The sequence below is a fragment of the Falco naumanni genome, chromosome 1 (assembly GCF_017639655.2).
Source record: "Falco naumanni isolate bFalNau1 chromosome 1, bFalNau1.pat, whole genome shotgun sequence".
Taxonomy (NCBI): domain Eukaryota; kingdom Metazoa; phylum Chordata; class Aves; order Falconiformes; family Falconidae; genus Falco; species Falco naumanni.
The window spans coordinates 76996737-77018579 of record NC_054054.1 but is presented as its reverse complement, the minus strand read 5'-3'; the positions used below and the strand labels follow the sequence as shown (position 1 = coordinate 77018579).

Genomic DNA, 21843 nt, shown 5'->3' with positions numbered 1-21843 from the left:
GCTCCACCTTGCCCTCCCGTGGCGTCATCGCCCCGCGCCGGCACGGGGGCAGGGCGGGGCCTGTTGCCGGGTTACGGCTGTCATCCGCGCGCGCCGCCGCCGCGCTCGCGCTCTCTCTCTCTCTCTCTCGCTCTCGCCCGCCCGCCCGCCCTCCCCGCCCCCTCCCGGCGCCGCAGGAAGCGAGCGGATCCTGGGGCGCTGCTGCTCGCCGCCCCCCCTCTCCCCGCGCCCGGCCCCCCGGCCCGGCCCTGCCCCGCCGCGCCGCCCAGCGCCCCGCGCCGCCGCTCCCACATGCCGGAGAGCGGAGCGGCCGCGGCGCCGAGCCCCGCCGCCCGGCTGCCCCGTGCCGCCCGGCTGGGGCCCTAGCGGCCCCCCCCGGCCGCTGGAGCCGGGGCCCGGCGGCGCCCGCAGTGCATGAGAGCGGGGCGGGGGCCGCGGCCCGGAGCACTCGCCTGCCGGCCGGCGGCAGCGCGGGGACCGGCCCGGGGGGCAGCCAGGGGCGGCGAGGCGGCGGCTCCATGTGAGAGGAGGCGGCGGCGCACCTGAGCCGCCGGGACTGCCGCAGCCGGGGAGGGGGGGGTGGGGGAGCGGGCCCGGGGCCCGGCCCCGAGGACCACCTGCCCGCAGCCCGCCCGCGGGGGGCTGGACCCGCCTCCCCCCTTGAAGCCGCCCGGCCCCCGGCGGCAGCCCCGGGATAGGGGGCAGCAGGCCCCCTCCCGCCGGGGGAGGGGGGCTTCGCCTCGCCGCCGGCATCGCCCCGCCGGCGGGAAGGCGTGCGCGCCGCGAGCGGAAGGAGAGCCCAGCGGAGCCCGTCCCGAGAAGTGAGTGTGAGCGAGCGGAGCCGCGGGGGGGGGTGGGGGGTGGTGGTGGAGTGGGTGCGCCGGGGCTGCCGGGGGGCGCGGCGGCGGCGGCGCTTCCCATGCGGCACACGTTCCGGCTGCGCACGGTCTGGTGCCCCGCGGCCGGCCGGCCCCCGCCCCGCCGCCGCCCGCCGCAGGCTGAGGAGCCGGGGAGCTGCGTCGCCGCCCCCGGCCGGGGCTGAGGTCTCCGTCGCAACTTCTGCCGCCCCCTTTGTACCCGCCCGGGAGCGCCGGCCCCTGCGAACAAAGGCGGCGGCGGGAGGGCTCGGGACCCCGCCGTCCCCCCGTCCCCGCCCGCGGCAGCCGAGCGGAACCGCCGGGGCGGAAAGTTGTGCAAGGCTGGGGGCGCGGCGCACGGCCGCGGGGCCGGCGGGGCTTCACACCCCCCCGCGCCGGGTGGTTTTTTTTTTCTTTTTTTTTTTTTTCTTTAAAGGGTTGAGTGGCTCCTAATAGACCCTGTGGCTGCCTCCTGCGTGCTCATTTACATAACACTTGGGTGGAAAGTGCTGCTGCTGTTGTCACGGGAAAACGTTATGCAGGAGTTGCTTTTTCACGTAAAGCATTTTTTTCATGCAGTTTGAAAGCCAGAAGTGGTGTTGGCTCTTCCTGTTTATCGGAGAAGTTGCTGCTTCGTGAGGCACCAGCAAGTGCCCTGGCTCTAGCTCCAAGCCTTGCTCTGAGGCTGGGGAGCGAAGGGTCTCGTTTGGGAACGGGACTCCCTTTGCTTGGGTTTTGTTCTGCTTTGTTTTTTAGTATTTCTGTAGCGTGCAGGATTTCCTTCTGAGATAAGACTACAGCAAAGCTTAGATTGTTTTAATAGAGTATCTTAACTTGCTCTTAACTGTAGAAAACACTACCACAGTAGTTAAGTCAGGGAAGGAACATCTGTGTCTGTCAGCATTACATCGCGCTATTCAGTAGTTAAAATTTATACACGGTTTGTTACAGATGAGGAGCATGTTCTCAAAATTGAAGCGAGTAGGTTGAATGTCACTTTATTTGATGAGGCAGTGTTCAGACTCAGTGGATCAGAGGATCCAGAAATTGTAACGCTGTGCAAAACCTGTTGTCCGCATGAGTTTTCTCTGCATCTGTCTGGAAAGAGCCTAGAAAGACTTCGTAGGGAAGGGTTGTAGGATTTCTCTGGCTCTTCATTAGGAGAAGAATGAACAGCTTGTGGACATCATGTGGGTCAGTTGCTAGGGTCCTGCTCTTCTGCGCTTCCTTTAGTGGATGGAATTGAAAGCAGAGAAAACAAACTAGTAGAAATGTACGGTGGCTGAAGGTCTAAAATACATGTGCGTGAATGGAAAGCCATACTCCAGAATTCCAGCAATGTGTGCTTGCTCTGTTCGTGCTACGCATTTGAGAGTACTTACAGTCTGTTTCCCAACTGTGTACTTGTCTGTTCCACTGAGAAACAGAGAGCCTCTGAAAACTTGGGAAAACCTAGACATCAGTAGGAAGTTCAAAGGTAGATGGGGCACCTGACATTTTGCAGTTTCTTTTTGAGACCAAGAATGTTGACAGGTAAGAAGACTCTTCTTTTAGACAAAAAAATCTGTATCTTCAGCCCCCTGTCATTGCTGCTGTTTTGAAAAAGGAGGATGGAGTCGGGGTGGGCGGTCTAAAAGATGATGAACTCGCCATTCAGTTAACTCTCTGCTTTTCTTGGCCCTGGAACGAGGAGGTCAGGAAATGAAGTTACATTCTCTTCAGGCCATGGTGTTAAGGAGATGGCCGATGCTATGCTGTGTTTAATATCTACAGGAGCTAAAAGGTACTATGTCCTTTTTTCGATACGGTGATTACGCTTGCTTTTATGTTGCATCCTGGTTCCAAACTTAAGTCTGCACTTTCCCACTCCATTGTCATCCCGTGTTATTAGTGGCAGCCTGGTTCTCTCTCTTGATGGCACTTACGCATTCTTGTTGGTGTTCCTGGTTCATAAATATCTCAAGAAGATATATCAGTTTATTAAAATTACTTTTGTCAAGGTTTAAGGTTTTCCTCCTGTCCTGTTGCAGCTTAGATCTAATCAATGTAGTTCCTTTGTTCAAGCTGAATAATTTAGTATTACAGTGGTGTCTGTTTGGAAACATAAGTGTTTATCAGAAAGTACGTGAATTTCATTTGCATTACTGTTAGAGAAGGTTTTGTAATAAGTAGCTTTTTTAGTTTAGGGAAAGAAATCGTTTTTGTCTTTAGAGTCTTAGACTGACAAATTAACTTTCCCTCATTACGTACACACGTGGTACTTTGTAGAAGTTTTGTTAATTACTTCAGTGGAATTTGTTGTCTCTGAATCAGTAAAAGAAAGGAATGGTCTGTGATGATTTAGGCTTGGCGATGTTACTGAACAGAGAGGGACGCGATTCTTCTGTCTCTTTAAAGTAAACTAAGTTAAGTATGTTTTGGTCACCACGTTTTTAAATTCAGGCTCTATTTAACAAACAAGTTTAATCTTCTGGATCTTTTTCCGAAGAACACATGCATGTTAACTGACTATATGTACATTACATTTGAAATAAAAATAACATTAAGACCCTATCTGCAGAGCTGCTTCAGCCTTCTTTTATGTGGCCTGTGTATTACAATTCTTGAAAGAGGTGATGAGGGTTTTGTGAATCGCTCTTGAAAAAATGCTTTTCCATGACAGCAAGTATTGTGATTTAGTGAATTTGTGGAAACTGATGGGATGGTTCTGTACTGAAATAATCCAGGTAGTCACAGGATAGACAAAATCTGTTTACCAGGATCACTTCTACAGACTTCAGGATAGTCTCTTGTGACAGCAAAGGCTACAAAGACTTCAAATATTTGTCTGATGAAGATCTAGAACCACATAAGCGTAGAAGTTATCTTATTGTTAACCAGTTTCTTGGTCTTGCTTTGTGGTGGTATGGCCGCTGGTTTTTACGTGGGGTGTTCTGGCTTAAAGCAAAAGTCACTGTAGCACAGTTATCCCATGTCTCTCGGTGATCAGCAGTGGATGTCTGTGAAGTGCTGTAGGCAGCACTATATGCTTACAAGTCCCTGTCCCCAAACACCCTTCTGGTCACTGTCAGTGTGTGTTCTAGGGCTGTGTCATTTCTGTGCATTTGGCAAGCCTTAGTGGCTTCCTCTTGGGTCAACGTGTTTGGTGGTTTTGAGGGAAGAGTGTGCAATTCACTGCTTAGTGACTCATTTTGAATATATGAGTTGTCAGCTGTGTTGAATACCTTCTTATTCCTGTATGAGGAGAGAGGAAAAATACTTGATCCTTGTCCACTACCTACCAGTCACAGTTTGGTGTTCAATAGGAAATGAAATACAGTTCTCCAGTTTTCACGTCATATGGATTATGGGTGAAATAATAAAGTAACAGGGTTTTAGCTCCGTTCTCTCATCAGCTGGAATCAGTAAATAGACTTAGGTTGATTAGATGCTTACTTAAATGTTAAAGGACACATTTGCTTTTCTCCTTTGAGAACTTTGCATACGCAAAGCATTTTTGGCTGTAATGAGTGTGAGAAGTGTTGAACCTCACTTGCGAGGGAACATTTCTTGGGCAGGGAGAGAGAATGGCAGCAATTATTCTGTTGTGGTGTTGTGAATCCTGCCTAGTTCTTCCAGCAGTAGTTCTGATCAGCCACTCCACTTGTTCATCCTGTATCAATGCATATGTTGCAATGAAGCATTTTCTAATAGTCTTTGCCATTTGTTGTCAGTAATGTGTATATGATTTATGTCTGTAAGTACGTCCACTTGCAGCCCATATTCCTGAAGTTTATGCTTAAAAAAGCGTAATAATGTTGTGGGTGGGTGGTTTTAATTTTTTTTTTCCTCTCTATATTTACTTTGAAATAGCAGATTTCTCTTCAGAGCTTGATTAGATTTGGAAACAATGTATGTATGTTATGTTATAATTTAGTTTGTATGGTCAGGTACTTAAAAAGTAAGGAATGTCAGAATAAAAAGGAACTACTACATTCAATCTTGATCAGGCTCATTGTGACAAATAATATGTGGTCATCTCTTCAAGACTGCTGATCTTTGCAGAATAGACAAGTCTTTATTATTCAGTAGCTCTTTAATATTTTGTTTTCACTGAAAAAATTGCAGTTATTTTTACAAGGGTGAAACAATATTTTTTCCATAAGGTTTTGCTGGGGCAATTGAAGATGTTACAGTCAGCTAGAGAATACAGCACCCATAGCTTGGCTGGGAAGAGGTGTGTGAAATAGTCCTTGTTGTCCAAAACTAGCTTGCTTAACTCAGAGAAGCTTTGCCTGCGTCTTAAACCAAGATGCTTGGCTTTGTGCTCGAGGATGAGGAACGTTGGTGTGTGTGATGTTGCTGGTGCAATTATGATGTGATGCAGGTGCATGCTCGCAATTAGCTACAAGGGCAAGATCTGTTCTCAAACAGCTCTTTTTTTCCCTCTTCCTAAATCCCTCCAGCGGTGGCTGTTGCACTGCGAGCTCGCAAAATTTGTCCAGTTTTTTTGACCAACCACAAATGCAGCCTTAAAAAGAAGCAGCATGGGATGTTTTAATTATATGTGCTGTTTTCAGTTTCGGCTGTGATTAGAGTTGTACCAGTACAATGCATTTTGCAGTGCTATTTACTTCAGATTGTATTTAAAAAAGGCAGTTTCCCTTTAACAACCTCACAAGAGGCTGAGGGTGCTGTTCGGATTTTGTAACCCAAATACATTATTATGACACTGGTTGATGTTTTTATGTGCCCTAGATGTCATGGGGGCATGGGGTCATGAGGATGTTGGAGGGGGGGTGGAAGTAATGTGTTTCTTGAAATTGCTTGAGCTGTGTTTCTGGTTGGTCACACAAGGATGCTTTCTAGCAGCTGCAGTGTCAGGGAAGCATGCAGCAGGTAGTGGATTGCTAAGCTGGCCTACGTGAATTTGGTTTGCTTTATCACTTGGAATTGGATGGCTGCTTATAGCAGAGGGACACTCTGAGGTAGTTTAAGGTTAAGTAATGCTTCCTCTTTAAAGACCGACTATTCTAAGTCATCCAAAATGTGAATGCTTTGAAGCACTTGCCTTCTTGAAAACCTTGCAGTAATATGGTGTGAGCTGCCTGTTGCTTCTCTGGAGAAGCAGCACTGAGGAGGCTACGTGCTCGTCAGCGCAGGCAGGCTGATGTGAGGTGTGCTCAGAGGGCAGGGCATACAGCTGAAGCAACACTTTCCAAGTACAAGATTTGCCTCCTTACCAAGGCAGGAGAGCTGCCCACAGGTGAAGCTGAGAGGTGTGCATGTACTGTGGTGAGACCTGGCCTTGTGGAGCTGGAGCTATGGAGAGGGGGACATTGGGGGAAGGAATTGTTGCAAAAATTTCCTCTATTTCACTTTGTATACCTTGAGCAATGAGTCTTGCCACTGCGATAATCTTGGGTCATAATCATGGATTCGTTCTTTCCCTTCCTTGGTCCCCCTCTTTACACATGGATGTCTCTTTGAAACTTGGGAAACTGAACTGATCCTGGGATTGTCATTATGCTTGTTCCTATGGTCTCTTCTCCAATTCCTCAGCCTTTTGGTCCGATGTCAAAGATTGTGGTTCTCCCTGTTCAGCATTACTCCTTTAGAAAAGTCACTCAGAGTGGCTAGTAAGGTGGGAGGAGACCTTGATGTGATAACAGGTTACCAGAGACTTGCCCTGGGTGTTCCCTTGCTGGGATTATCAAAGAGCTTAAAGGTGGTGGTGGAGAGCTGACTGCACGTGGAATGTCGGGGGTTTTTTTGGGGTTAAGTACTCCCGAACTTCGTCATACAGAGTTCAGGTTGTTGTAGGCTGTGGCTATTGCTTTGAATTTCTGAAGGACAGGAGCTGCAAACCCCAGGGTGTGTGTTGTTGACAGTATCTGCTTAACTCTGCCTTCTTTGACTGGCATATTGTCCTTACTGCACACATGGGCGCTGTGTTCTCACTGTTGCTGGAGAATACTTTTGGAGCATGCGTTTTGCAGGATGAAGTCTATCATGTTTTCTTTAAGGTGCAACTTTATGCTTAGATCTGCTGTAGCATGCAGGTTCTGCCTACGCTCACAGGGGGGTTGACATACTATAAACGGCATGTGAAAGGGTATTTTTCTCTTTATGTAAAATATGTCATATGCTTTATAGGATAAATGCATGTCCTTAGATATCTGCAGGAATGAAAATAAGTCACGATGTTTTCAGAAATAAACAGGCTACTTAGGGCAAGCTATGTGTCTTACTAAAGGACTGACAAACCTAAAACAGCACAAGCCAAAGCCAGTGGGGAAGAAAAGGTTTCAAGCTTTTTCCCAGCTTCCCTTTTTAGGAGGGCGAGCTGCTCAATGTGTTCTCTGGCAAGTGCAAGCCTTTCAGCATTCATAGTTCATGCGTCAGAAGTCGCTCACTAGCAATTGCAGTAGCTGCAAAATCTAGCATTTCTTTGCTAGACCTGACAGTAATGGGTACAGGCTTTTGTTGGTGTCTCTATTGCCTAAATAAGGCTGGTTTTTAAAATAATTTTTTTTTTTCTTCAGTGTTCAAGGCTGTAACCACTTAATAATGATAACCAAAACTACAACTTTGGATCCAGGCCTCTCTGAAGAAATGTGACTCATCTTTTGTGGCCAGTATGGTCCCACATAGCTTGGCATGCTTTTGAATCTCTTTTGAAGACAGGATGGTTACACCTTTGCTTTACCAAGTGCTGTGGCTTTGCTAAGCAATGTTAACTTGTGGCCCTGAGCTTGGGTCAGGCAGTCAGTAAACCTGCAGTTTACCATGGTGCCTAGTTCTCTTATTTATATCTTGTCATTTTGTTTTAACTCATGCAGTGATACTCAAAGCAAGAGAGCTTCTACGCAATAGAAAAGGGGCCCTGAAACTGTGATCGTGGAGAAATCCTAGTCTAAGTTATTTGTAACGTTTGTTTCTGAGTTCTGCTGTGGCAGTTTTGTCTGTTGTTGCCAGAGCTGATGAATATGTCTTCAAGCTGATGAATATGTCTTCAGATCTGTGGCATTTCTGTGAGTGGGTAGATTACTGCAGTGACAGGTAACTTTTTTTCTTTACTGCAGAGTACAATAGTGACAGTTTTTATGGATCTTGAGGGGGCATCTTAGGCATCTTTTAAATCATGCTAAAGCAAAGTTGCTCTGTGTGGGTTTTTTGGTTTTTTTTGGGTGGGTGTGTGTTTTTTGTTTTGTTTTGGTTTGACTTGTGGGTTTTTTTTGCCAAGAAACTTTTGACACTTAATTTCTCCATATACCTAGATAGCAGACCCTATTGGATAATTCAGCAAGATGGAATTTGAAGTAATCAGTTTGTTTGGGGCACCATGTTTGGGAATTGCTTTTCTCCTAACTTGCTACTTGTTGCAAGAGTCCTAGGGGAAGGAGACAAGGATTCAACCTTCTGTGTTTCACCCTACTCCAGACTTTAAACTACTTCAAACTTTTCTGTGTAGCCAGGAGCAGGGGAAGATGCACACCCTTGTGACAAGCCTCTGGTATATGGGGGCAGTTGTACCCCCTCTGCTTTCATGGCGTGTTAGTTGTGTTACCCATGGTAGCGTGTGGATTCTGAGCGGAGTGCTCTCTCTCATCTGGTTAAGAGCTAGATTTAGTCACTGCTTGATTCCCAGCTTGCTGGGCTTTGTCTTGCTCTGGACATGCTCTGCACTGCCAGCTGTGTGGCACATGGTCCTGAACAGCCACTTTGTGTTCATGAAACATGGCGAGAGTAGCATGCAGGCTTTGGTAGCCCCTTAGTAACACAGTAGTAATTCTAGCTATGTTTTGACATGATGTGTCTTCAGGGAAGTGATAATATGTGTGAAATAGGTCCCACTAAGAATAACTTATGTGGGCCCTAATAGACAGGTGTCTGAACTTTCCATTTTTCAAACCTGTAATACAAAGAGTGTTTGTGTTAATGACCCCGATTATCTCCATAATGGCAGTTTGTTAGCTTGTCTAGATGTTCAGCTTAATTTTGAAAGTTTTACATACCTGAGGGTGCAGTAAAACTAGGGTGGTTCTTAGACATGGCTTGCTGTATCAAAACAACTTACGTTCACAGTTACATTTGGTTTGTTTCCAGGACATACTGTTTCTTCATTTCAGGTTTTGTGTTTATTCCCAGCTTTATAGCTTATTGCCATGGTAAATCTTGCACATTGTTTTGTTGTTATTTGTCCTTTTGAATACCATTATGCTTGATGATTTTGAAATCAAGTAATTATTAAAATGCAAGAGAAAAGAAGTGGGCCGATACTGAAATAACTGAGGGTCAAACTTAAGCTCAGCCATGACTGATGTTTGGTTGTGCCTGGCAGGAGCGCTAGGTGACACTCAGTATGACTCAGGAGCACAGGCAGGATTTGTGTTTGAAGGGTAGAGGTGGGTGGTGTCCCATGTCACGGGGCAGATGTGTGGCTGTCTAGTTAGGGGAGCTACGTGCTGCGGTTGCCGGCTGCCTATGTAGGAGGTATGTACAGTCATCCTGCTCAGCTTACGAGTTGTTTACACCTGCTGTGGGAACCTTTCAAAAGGGTGCTGGGAATGACTGGAAAAACAAAAGCTTGTTTGGTGGCACAAAAGAAATGTTACCATTTTGGTCCTTCTCATTCCTATTGTTTGTTTACTCTGCGGTGTGGTGGGAACAAAATAGATTGTGTAGGTTAGGCATGACCTGGCAAAGATTTTAAAGAGAGAAACTTTAACTTGAAAACGATTTACCCACCTTTCATAGAATTGTTTTGAAATTTGCAAAAATTGAAGGTTCCTGAGATGTTTGTTGTATTCACGATGTCCTTTGTGGGGTTGTCATTCATACTGTGTGTGACCTGCTTAGTTGCTGCTGAAAGGCATGGTTCCAAACAGCCTCTCCCACTCCCAACCTATTCCTGTGCTAGCTATTGGTTTAATCTGACTTTTTGGTAATAGATTTTGTGCTGTTGGTTTTCTGCCATTTTAGTTCCCTGAATTTAAGTGAAAAGGGAACTAAACATCGCATTGAGTTGGCTCCATGTGACACGGGATGTGTGTTAGAGCTGGCACGGGGGATGCACAGCTGGTAGTGAATCCTTTGAGCACTGGCTGGCCATTAGATGAGCTTAACTGTGCCCAGAAAACTCATGGTTGTGGTTTGATGACCGGCTGAAGCCAGTGTGGAGTATGTGCTGCAACCAAAAGGAGTGATTTTGCTCCCACTCATCCCGTTTTGGCTTTTATGGTTGTGCTCCAAACAGCTGGTTGTGAACCAGCACGAGTGCTACTGCTGCCTGACTTCTTAGCCTTTTGGGTAAGGGGAGTGTGGCATTGCCCCTTCTAACAGCAAGACAAATTTAAGTAATCTAAAAATGTTTATAATCTGTATACTAAACTGCAGTATTGTCATATGTATCATACTGTAAACTATATCTATGACAAAAACCACCTTCAGCTACTAATGCCAGTTCAGCCTACAAAATTGAGCATGCACTTGATCTTCAAAGATTTTTCCCTGGGGTTCTCTTCGTATCACAGTCATAGCTGTGCCAATCTGGACAAACTAATCCTTTCGTTCAGTAGAGCTACATTTAACTCAGTGATCAAAGCTACAGTGTGCAGAAATATTAGTATTCAAATCTGTAAAACACAAGGGAAACAAATTGTTCTATGAGCAGCAGAGCTAACAAAATCCAGTTTCTGTAGATTTGTATCCTGTCTGCTGCTGTATCCCAGCACTGCAGTAAGAGTCCTCTACCGTCCTGTTATCTTCTGTGACCTCCCTTATCATGATACGTTCAGATCCTGCAGCCTGACTACTATGCTGCTCCCTGGATAATCTACCAAACTTTTTTTAGTTTGCTAGCTGGGCTAAGGGCAGCATGTGCTGTCACTGTTGTAGAGCTATGTGTATGCTTGCTGGCGCCGGGGGGGGGGGGGGGGGGGGGGGAAAGTCATATTCAAGAATTCTAGTGATTGTAGAGCTGAGAGTTAAAACTCTTGTGCTATTCGCTCTGCCTATTAGTTGCCATCTCCAGAAAAGAATTAGGATTTTGTTACAGGACACGTATCTTTTTGTCTTTTCAGAATCACTTTTTGAAAAGGTGTGTAGCGCCACTGAAAATTTTCATGTATAAAACTTCTAGTAGCTCACTCTCCTTCAAGATCAGTCTTAATTGTTACAGCTTATTGTGCTGTGTAATAAAACATGTAATCCTTTTTGAAAGTATGTTAGGTTTGTAGTTTAAATGATTTATTTTTTTTAACCAAGTTTAGGGATCTCAGCAATTGTTGTATGGAAATGTATTGTCTCATATTAATCATGGATTTCATAGTAATGTCTTGTGTTCTGTGATGTTTTAATCCCATAGTATACTTGAGTATAGTCCTTTTGTTATAAAACTCCAGTTGAACTGAAAGTTCTTTTTATTTTTTTTTTACTACCTTTTCCTTTGTATTATTCTGCATCTCTTAAATTGACCGTACCTGATCTTTCTGATGTTTCGTGGCATCCCCTTTAAGGTGACTGTTGTCAAGTTTCGCTTGGTTTGAAACTATTTCAGTTTAATTAGCATTTCAAACCATTTTTTACATTGTATGCCTACTTGGGGCGCTGTATTACTAAGTGCCTACTTGGAATGCTGTGTTCAGTTTGTAATGTACCAATTGTAATATCTCCAGAACATTTTATCTACATCCTACCTTTTCTTTTTTACTGAATATAATTTTTCAATGGACTCTCTGGGGTGAATGTGTCTCTTTCTGAATTCATTGTTAAAATCCAGATAGTTGGTGAGTAGTATATTCACCTTGACATGCAATACCTTGTTGATTGTTCTATTTGTCTGTTGTGTATTTCCCTTTTTATCTAGCTTGGTTATACTATCAGACCTTCCTACAGTTTCTTCTCTAGTCTTAACCTTAATTTTCATGTGAGTGAGTTTTGCCAATTTGCTTTCTGGACTGTTAGGGAATATGTGAAGTAGTTCTAGTACAAAACCATGGCCTTCTGCTGTTAACCCTTTTCTGCACGTTAACAGACCACTTAGTGCTTTTTCTTTTGATGCTTTGCTGCTGGCATCTAAACGCGAATAATGTTTTCCCCTAACACCAAAATTAATTTTACTTAATGCCCTCTTGAGACGTTGTGGAAGGCTTTTTGAAAGTCAGTTTTTCAGCAATTTCTCCTTTGTTCACTGTTGTTGTTATAAAATTCTACTAGACTAAAAACCAGTGTTTCCTTTCCAGAAACCATGCTGTGTATATTCTCTGGTATCAACCTGCCTATGTTTTACAATAATACTCTCTAAACAATTGTTTCAGCTAGGTTAGTGATGCAGGAAAGACTTGTTTGTTTGTAACACGCTAAATCATATTTACGGGCTCTTTTAAAGGTACGTAAGTACTCTGTTTTCTCAGATTCTATTAGTAGGTATTTTTAGTAGGGGGTTAATGTAACTTTTTAATATCGACAAATTAACTTTTTTCTCTCGCTCCTCCGACATAACCAATTTCTGATTTCTGCTAGCAAAATCAGAGAATGCATAAGTACCAGGTTTGCTCCAAATGAGGTGCTGGTGATTTAGGTTTGTTGGCTCTGTTCCATTCCCCCAAATTGTGTGGTGGGCAGCTGAGAAACGTGTGCTCAGGTAGTCTTTCTTAGGCTTTGAATTTAAGGTCTAGCAGGTCTTGAATTCAGATGATTGAAACACTGTGAGATGTGCAGTGGAGCGGGAGCAAGCAGGAGCGTATCAGTGAACAGGCTGACGCCTGCGACTTGTTCTTCCATCTATTTTTTATATCCCTTTTCAGGAAGGAAACCAACCTGCAAACCCAGCCCAGAGTGAGTCATTTAGCTGTTCTGAGGAGAAAAATGGCAGCCAGGGCTGTTTGGTAGTAGAGCGTTCTGCTGCCCACCAGGAGCGTGTGCAGGCACAGTGCGTAGGAGGCAAAGCTATGAAACTGCTGTAGATGTTTTGGTGAAGAATAATTAATGTTGTTCCAGTAGAAGTGTAATAACTTTGTAACTAACGTCTTGACTGAAAGGTCAACCTCATTAAAATGTTTGAATTCAGTGTATTTTATCAAGCTGGCAGTTTTGGGAGGGGGGGATCCAAACACTAATTTTTTTTTTTTCATATATTGGAATGTTCTGTTTTAAAATGTGTTTATGAGAGGAATTGCCATATTAAATCACACTGGCGTTATTTCTAGCATAGTGTCCTGTGTTGGATAGCAACCATGAAAGAGAAGTTCACTAATTCTTCACGTTGACCCATCTCAAAAACATCCCTAAGTTCCCTCATGGGGAACACTGAGAACAAGATAAGCGTTAGGTACTTCTCATGCTCTCTCTCCAGCTACTGTCAGCTCATGGAATCTCTGAGCCAGGGATTGTTTCAGTTTATTCAGAAAGACGTGAATGATTGTTCTCCTGTGAACTTGTCCAATTTCTCCTTGGACCCATGCAAATTTTTCATTTCCATTGTATCCTTTCGCGACAAATTCCACAGGTCTGCTGGCTGTTGCCTGAAGAGTCACTCATGTTTTAAAGGTGGCTCCTAGTAGCTTCATTTGCTGTTGTCTGGTGTTTGTGTTGGAAGGGTCAATGAACTGTCAGTCAGTTACTATCCTGCACTTTTCATGTCACTTGTCTCTGGCGTAGTCTCTTGAAATTGGGCTCTTTGGTTTGAAAGAGACCATTTTTCAGGTGCTGGTTCTTGATTGCTTCAGTAATGTTTGCTGAAACAGCGCACATCTGTAAGACAGATATTTCTTCACTAACTGCTTGATATTTTTTTTTCTGATGTTAATTGAAAAGGAGAGGTGCTGTTTGGGCACCAGTGCTTGCTAGCGTTTCAGGATTGAAATCAACCCTAGGAATAGCAACTGCAACTGAATTTATAGGGGGGATGTTTACAGAGGAATTGGTTGACCCTGTGGAAATGATGGGTACTAAAGTAAGGATAAGGATTCTCACCTGTGTCTCTAGGAAATGGCAATTCCTGTATAGCTGTGGCCATCTATTAATGTGGTTAGAACATCAGCTTAGCAATTCTTAAGTTTTAGTGTCTCGATGATACATATCATAAAACAATAGTACTAAAGAAACAGGAGGATCTTTCTGAAATGAAAATTAGCCAGTTTCCTATGTTAGTATTACAAGTATTACAACCAAGTGAAGCAAACAAAAATTCAGCTTCTGTAACTGAAGTTGGCTTTTGATCTGCTGTGTTGATAGTGCATTGTTAACTTAATTTTTTAAAATTATCATCATATATATGAATTCTTCTGTGAAGAAAAGTAAACTTAGTGCTTACTGGTTTTCTGTAAACCTCTAAAGACTATTTAACTTGGTGATTTGTAGAAGATAAATGTGTAAGAAATAGGTTCTGCAAGCTACATCTTTAGGTCTTTTTAAGTGTTAATGGCTTGTAATTTAAAGTGTTTCTTTAAAACCTGATTTTAAATAATAATCATAGATTTTTGTATTTTTTTTTATCAAATTGATCACTGCCACAAAGACAAATCTGAAGACACTTGTGATAGATTTTAATTCAGTGTTTAATTTTCTGTGGCCACTACTGATAGGCAATGATATCAGTTCTTGTGGAATACTGGTAAAAATAGATAAATGAAATCCAGGTCTGATCCTGCAATCACTGGAGTGTACACTGAAGTTCGGTCCTAAGAATACTGGTAGAAAACTAAGTGTCTGCGTAAATGTTTGCTGCATCAGTAGCTACAAATATAAATTTGTCAGGCTTCTTAGTGATGTACTTTTGCTGCTTCAGAACAAAACTGATTGTCAGTTTTTCATTGATAACACAATTTAAAAAGTACCAGGATCTTTTAATTAGTCTAAGCTTGTATGTATTTATTTGGAAGAGCAGGAAGCTAATCTCTGAAGAGCAGGATTTTTTCAAGTACGCTTAAGTCATTTAGGAACATAAAGTCCATTGACTGTACTGTGAGAGGAGTAGAATTGAACCGAAGCAGAGGATTAATTTTGCAAGTTAAGCAAACTGAAAAGTGCAGTTGATCACAATATCAAGCAGCATATTGTGTTATGGAGGTCTCATTCCTGTATGGATCTTCTTAAGCCTAAACGCACATGTCTGAAAACTGTTGAAAGTCTTGATCAGGTATTGGCAGGGGGAATTAGCAAAATAGGAATATAGAACTTAATTAGGAAAGCATTATGTTTAAACTTTTTTTTTTAATCGCTGTTTAGAAGTCATGTTTATTTGCTCTCAAGAAGGATATAGGGAAAGCGTTGTGTAACTCTCTTTAGAGTTAGTGCCTTTGCAGTAGTTACTGTACTGCTGTTTTCTTTGCCAGTACATGTCGGTAGTGCAGTGGTAGGCAGAAGACTCCAAAGTCCAAGAAAAGCTTTAAGTGAAAACCTTAGAAGATGGTTGAAACTTTACAATTAAGTAAAATGCCCTGTCCATTTTTGCTATGAAATGTGATGGTAGTTTGCTTGTTGACTACTCGGTGATGAGCTATTTGGTAGTGGCTAGGAAGACTGCAAAACTCGTTTATGACTCTTTGTTCAGCTATCAGTTGTCTTTGTGCCTTATCAGCCTGTTTGACAACTGTTTAATTGAAAAGTTTCACATGCTATTGAAGTGTTTTTGTTTGAATAAGCATTTAATTCCAGAAGGGGGATATAATCTCATGGTTTGATAGTGAGAGACACAGTGTAGGTGGAGGGATGCTGTCAGTGTCCTAGATAGCAGACTTGTTTATTTTGTAAATACAGATTATTTTTTCTGAATAGTAAAGGACAGAACCTTGGCGAATTGCAAATATCTGAGTGGGGACAAATATTTTACCATCGTTCTGTTACAAGAACTTTCACTGGGATTTCAAATGCTATGTGCAGTGTAACAAATGGGAATCTTGTCTCTGAGAAACTGGTAATAAGGATGAAACTTGCTTGTTTGTTTTTGCTTGGGTAGTTGTACATATAAAACCCCCAGTAGTTGGCCCTATGCTTGACAACAATAAGTAGATGAGAAATAGTAGTAGAAGAATGATTTCAGATTGCTTCTATGCTGGTTTGATGCTGGGGCAAGTGGCATTGCACTGTTAAATATGAGTAATAGAATGCATATACATAATTTTTTCCCCTTACATCTTGTTTTGCTTCATTGTCTTGTGTTAGTGTGTTATGAAGCGAGCAATACTTGTATGTTACTGCTGGTAAGAATGTCTTTGACAGATTCCAAATATAATGTCCTAGAGGAACTATATCTGGCTGACTAGATGGGAAGATGCTTTTCTAATTTTTTTTTTTTTCCCAGTCTCTAATCACAGAATAATGGAGCTGGCTCGTTAGTGAACTAAGTTTAGAAATTGTGAGTATGGGGAGGAGACTTCATTTTAATTCTTTCAGCTGAAATTACTAGGGCAAAAATACTGATCTTGCTTGGTATGACCATAGTCGTGTTAGAGCTGGGTATCAAGAATAGTTAGAAAATCCACCACATAACAACATGGAGCACTGGGGAATTAAGTTCAAACTTTGCTTTGGTTTAGTTGGAAGCAATGGACACAAGTACTCAGAGCATTTTGATGTTTGCTCGCTACAGCTCCTCTCATTTCTTTTCTTTGTCAAATCCAAATGAACCTTTGGATCCAAACTGAGTGAGTGGTGATGTATGGAATTATGGTGCTCTCTTTATTATAGGTTGTCAGTGTTGTATAGAATACATTTTATGATGAATCTTTGCATAAATCATTAATATGATAAATTTGACCTTTTGGCAGGGGTGTATCTTCACCAGGAAGCCTAAACTTTTCTGTTGATTAATAGGCACGAGAGTTTGCATCGCACTTACTGTCTTTTAAAAAGTCAGCGCACAGGTTTTTTATGATCAGTTTAAGGAAGTAGAGAAGTTAACAGATTTTAGAACTTTTGAGTTGGTGATTTTTAAGAAAGCATAGTTAAATGCATTCTGTGAGGTTTCTGATGTTTCATAGACTAACAAAAGGTTGCTTTATTAGTAGCTTTAATGAACAAATCGCTTTATTGGCTTAGACATACTGGTTGCTTTGTCGGTCCAAACAGCTATGGGTTCTTGTTTCAATTCACCATTGTGCTAGAGTAGAGAAGTGATAGCCATTGACCTTCTGTTAAAGCACAATAAAAAGTTTTTTGTGAAGAAGGAAAGTGTGCGGGGAAAAGAGCTATGCAGTTCTCTGACTTGAGTTCAGCAACGTAAAAATCAAGAGACCGTGTACCTCTCCTGTTGCTTTTCTTGCTAAGTGGCTCAGTATAGTAAACCACTTGAAACAAGAAAAAGTGAGACTGACTTTCTGAAGGCTGTTTTTCATGGAACCTCTGTGTAAAGTAAAAAGGTATTTGTATTGTAGCTGCAAGGAAGCGTATCAAGTAGGTACTCATTTAGTTCTGAATGGAAAGTGTGTTACTCTTGAAAAAATTTATCTTTTATTATTATTGATTGTCTTATTTGTGTTATTAAGTGATTAACACACCTGACTTAACCATAGTATTTGATTGAATTAAGTGACTGTATTTTATTTCTTGAATTACTTCTAAGAATTTTTTTACATGAGCAAATAGGGTTTTTTTCTGGTTGTATGGTTAAGACAAAGGGGAAATTTGTTAGGTGCTTTAGGCCTTTGTTAACAGCAAGTAGTTCTCACAGTTGATGTCTGTGTAATGAAAGGATGCTAAATCAGGTGGGATGGCATTGCAGTTCCTCAGCTCATTCTTGGAGTTACCAGATTGCTTTAAAAACTTACAGAAAGATGCTCATCTTTTTACAAGTAAAATGGTAACTAGAATAATAGTGTTGCAGTTGAATCTGGGGATTCAGATAGACTTGCCGAATGTATTTACATTACATAACCTGTGAAGTTATAATCATGATTAAAAGGATTAGGAACCTCCTTTTTAATGAAAGCACTGTATGGGAACAATTTACTGTTCTCTGCAGATACTTTTTTTTTTTTGGGGGGGTGGGGAGTACAGTGCAACTCAGATGTTTGTAACTGGCTGGTTTCTGGTTTACACATTTGCAGTGGAACACTTGTCATTTGGTGGGAGCAGCTGTTGGAATATATTTTACACTTCAGTTATACTTTGAGTTTTGTTGTAGAGATCGTATTGTACGCTTGGTGGTTATGATGCGTTGGGCCTTGTTCATAGTGGTGTGTCTATTTGAATTACAATAAAGTGTTTGAATGTTTGTTTCTCTCATGGAGCAGTTTTGTGCCCTAGTAAGTACCTAATTCTTTAGGAAAGCAAGTTTTCCCTGATACAATTCCTTGGGGAAAGCTATGACAAGCAGTGAAGCTGTCCTTGCATAAGTTTATCCAGTTTTCACTTCTGAGACAGGAGTTCCCTATAAACTTGTTTTTGAAGTTAGGAATGAGATTGGGTGAGCTTGCACGTGAATACATTGAGGAGAAGCTGTGTGCTGAGAATGTGTTCAGACTGTGCATTGCCAGTGCTGTTCAGAGAGGAGCTGACTTGCCATTGTGCTCTGGTTAGCAGCTATAGCTTAGCAGTGCTATTATAGAGGAATTACCTTCTGACTTTATTTTCTTCTGAATCTTGCAGCATCAAAGTATTGTTAATGTGAAATTTGCATGGCTTTGCATGGAGGAAGCTTTAGAGCAAGAAAGCATGTTCTTTCATTTCTCCTTCCCATGAGGAGATGGGTTGGAGTTTTTCGTGGCCACTGTATGCAGAGCCCTCTTCCCTACCTCTTCTGGTCACTGCCTTCCCTGCTTTTCACCTTTCTGTGGTCTTTCAGTATGTGCTAGGAAGTTTGTTTTGCTCTCTGGTGCATGCTTTTCGCTGTGCTATCTCCTTAGCTCCTTCTGGCTGCAGTCTTTTTCCTCTCCACCCTTGTTTGTTCAGTTCTGCCCTCCTGCCCTTGTTTTGCATTTTAATGCTGCTTCAGTAGTTTTATGCATCTTCAAGATACCTGTTTTTTGAAATAGCCGCCTCTTCCAGAGATTATTTTAGCATCCCCTTCTGGCAGATACTGACAGTGTTCCTCAGCAGCTCTGTGCTTGCCACAGAGTCTGTACTTCAGCTTCCCAATGTACAAAATTAAAAGGTAACTTATGCCTTCAGAATTGTTTAGAATCAATTAAGGTGTCTGAGGTTTTTGACATTATAATGGTTATTATAAAAATACTGCAAAAGTAGTCAACACAGAGATTTAGTTCAGAGGCAGCAGTTGGCTAAACACAATTGTAAATTCTTAATGTCCAAGGTACCATTATGAGTAATGGAATGGAAGAGGTGGTGTGGCTTTGAATAATACTTTTTAACTCTTCATCCTACTGTGTAGAAACTTGTGTTGTGACAGCCCACTGTTGGGGAACTGGTTTTGATGTGGTGTTGACATTACAATGACTGTTCACCATCTGTAACTTGAGTATGTGATGGTAGCTGATGCCATCTGTACATGTCAGAGAAAACTGGTAATTCTGGTGCAATTTTCATTGGAAAGATAGATTAAAGTTAAAGAAATAAAACCACAGAATTCTAGCTGACCAGAGCTCTGTTGCAGTTAGTTTTTTCATTATACGTTTCTTCATCAATATCAACTTCCTAAACATCCATCTCAATACAAATGGCAGCCCATAAACTGCATGTGCTGAAGAAAGAAGACACAACTAACATAAGTTTGTTTTAAAACTAGCAACCATCTGCAACATACAAGAAAACCGGTACTGTTTAGCCCTTATGTATCACTGCATCTGCAATAAGGAGAGTGTATTTGATATTCACCTTTCAAAATATATACCTCAGAACACTGTTCCTCTAGAGAAATAGTAAAATCTTTTAATATCATGCAAGGACTTGCTGCAATACAACAAGAAAAGACCATGAAGTGGCTTAGCATTGTGCCTTGGAATCTATACAGAAAATGATTAAACGTTAGCAGCTATAGTGGGAAATGTATGTGGAGGAAATTTCTTTCTGCCCCTCTTCCCTAGCTCTCTGATAATCCCCTACCATCGAGTTCATGATGAGAGCCGAACTTTTTGTAGGTGAATTTGCATCAGATGGTACCAGGCTCTGCAGAGCAGCAAATGCAAAGCTTGCCGATGAATCTTCACCATCCTATGGTAAATATTTGCTCTCCCCCCTACTAAAATCAACAAATTCTGTGGGTCTTACATATTTACACATCACAATGTAACGTACTGAATGCAGTTCACCAAATGGTCTTATGGGAGCAAAGGGAGGGAAAGCAAACAACTGCTAAGTGCCCAGATGAACTCACATCTACAAATGAGAAAAACCCTAACCACTCTATACTTTCAGGCAAGCAAGGTATCAAGAGGAACTGGGTAGTTGGAGTTTAACCAAGGTGGGCCTCAAGAAACCTTCAGAAGACAAATCTTGGTCTTTAAGTATGGGATTATGCAGCCTATCATGGCTTCAGGAGAGGGGTTTTGTAGAATGGTGTAACTTTTCCCACTATTTGAATCTCTGGTACATCACAGATAAATAGTAATTGTCTATTTTGCCCTCCTTGAACAACAGAGGCATTTTAACTTCTCCCATCTTCCTTGAAAAAATCTTAATTCTGCAGGTTTTCAGCCACCTTGTATTAACATAGCCCAGATGAAATCAGAACTCGTATTCTCAACTTGAAGTTGTTCTGAAGGTTGTTTGTGTCTTTTTTGAATTCAGAGATCTTCTGTACCTGGTCTCCTCCTCAGCTATATTAGTTTGACTAATAGATATTTTTGCTTTGTGGTATCGGTGCTTCAAATACCATTCTTAAGACCAAAATTGTTTTCTTGGAAAACTCGGTTTCACTTAATTTTAGCAGGATGTTAAGCTGGCCTTACAATGTTCAATTTCACCAGCTTAGAGTCTAGTTCTGCCTTGAGTGAGACTCTGGATCATTCGATTTCCATAGGGCTTCTCTCTTCATCACTGTCTCGCTAATCGGAAGTTATTTTTAACTCATGTAGCTGCCTTTTTCATCAGTCCTTTGGGGGTGGGGATGTAGACAGAGCAGTAGCATTGATACTTGGAAGAACTGGGGTTTCTATTTCAAGCTTCTGCCACTGACTTTCTCCGAGATTCTCTTATTTAAGAGCATAATATTCCTTTCTGTGCCTCATCATCTATAAAATGAGAGTACTTAGCCACATCTGTAAAATGTTTTGAGATGTTTGGGTAAACACTATTCTGAGTATTTGCATTTGTTTCAGGGCATCACAGTCTGTGATGATAGTATAATAATACAGTTTTATTTCTTTGTGGAAAAGCAGCAGCACAGGTAGTTCACCATTCTGCATTCAAATGGCAGTCTATAACTTCTGTAATATTCTTAAGTTAATGTGGGCTTTAACATATGTATAACACTAGTAATTGTTTAATGGAAGCAGTGACTTAAAAGGAATTGCTATTAGTTTTACTGGACATGAGGTGTTATAACAAAGTTTTATATTAATTACTTAAGTGTTTGTGGAACTGTTTTAGCAGGTGCCAAATTTCTGTACTGTTGGTATTGTTCAGAACTCATTTAATGAAACATAAATATTCTTTTCCTGTAATGCATGCAATATCCAAGACAGACCCACAAACTCCATATGAGAAGTTACTCTGCTTAATGGTCTGCATCTTATATTTTTTTCACTCTCATGGAAACAGCTTACTGCTATAGTTGCTGCATTAATCCATAATCCAATAAAGGGATTTATTTGAGGGGTTGAAGGCAGAGAGAGGAAAAAGAATGTGTCTATAGTGCACTGTGGGCAATAATTATGCTAAAAAATAAGATAGAGCTCTTGAATGGCTCTGTGTTTGCCGTTCTCAGTGTGAGAGGCACACACTAAAGTTTCGCAGTAAAATTTTAAGGTGCAATTGTATCCTTTCTCGTACTCCTCAAGGAAAAAGACCACACCAACAAACCAAACAATCAACTCCCCAGGCCCAAGTTGTTCTTCCTGTTATTTCAGCTGTCACAAATGCAGGGATAACAGGACCTTTGCTTAAA

At 42.1% G+C, this 21843-nt stretch overlaps 1 protein-coding gene across 1 annotated transcript in view; it reads left to right on the top strand.

The window, feature by feature from the left end:
• Positions 1-640: 640 nt before the first annotated feature.
• The window catches only part of FBXW7 (F-box and WD repeat domain containing 7), a 190993-nt gene continuing 169790 nt past the window's right edge, over positions 641-21843 (top strand). The window contains exon 1 of the mRNA XM_040600199.1: positions 641-821. The gene's annotated coding sequence lies outside the window, so the exon portion shown is untranslated. The remainder of the gene's footprint in view (positions 822-21843) is intronic.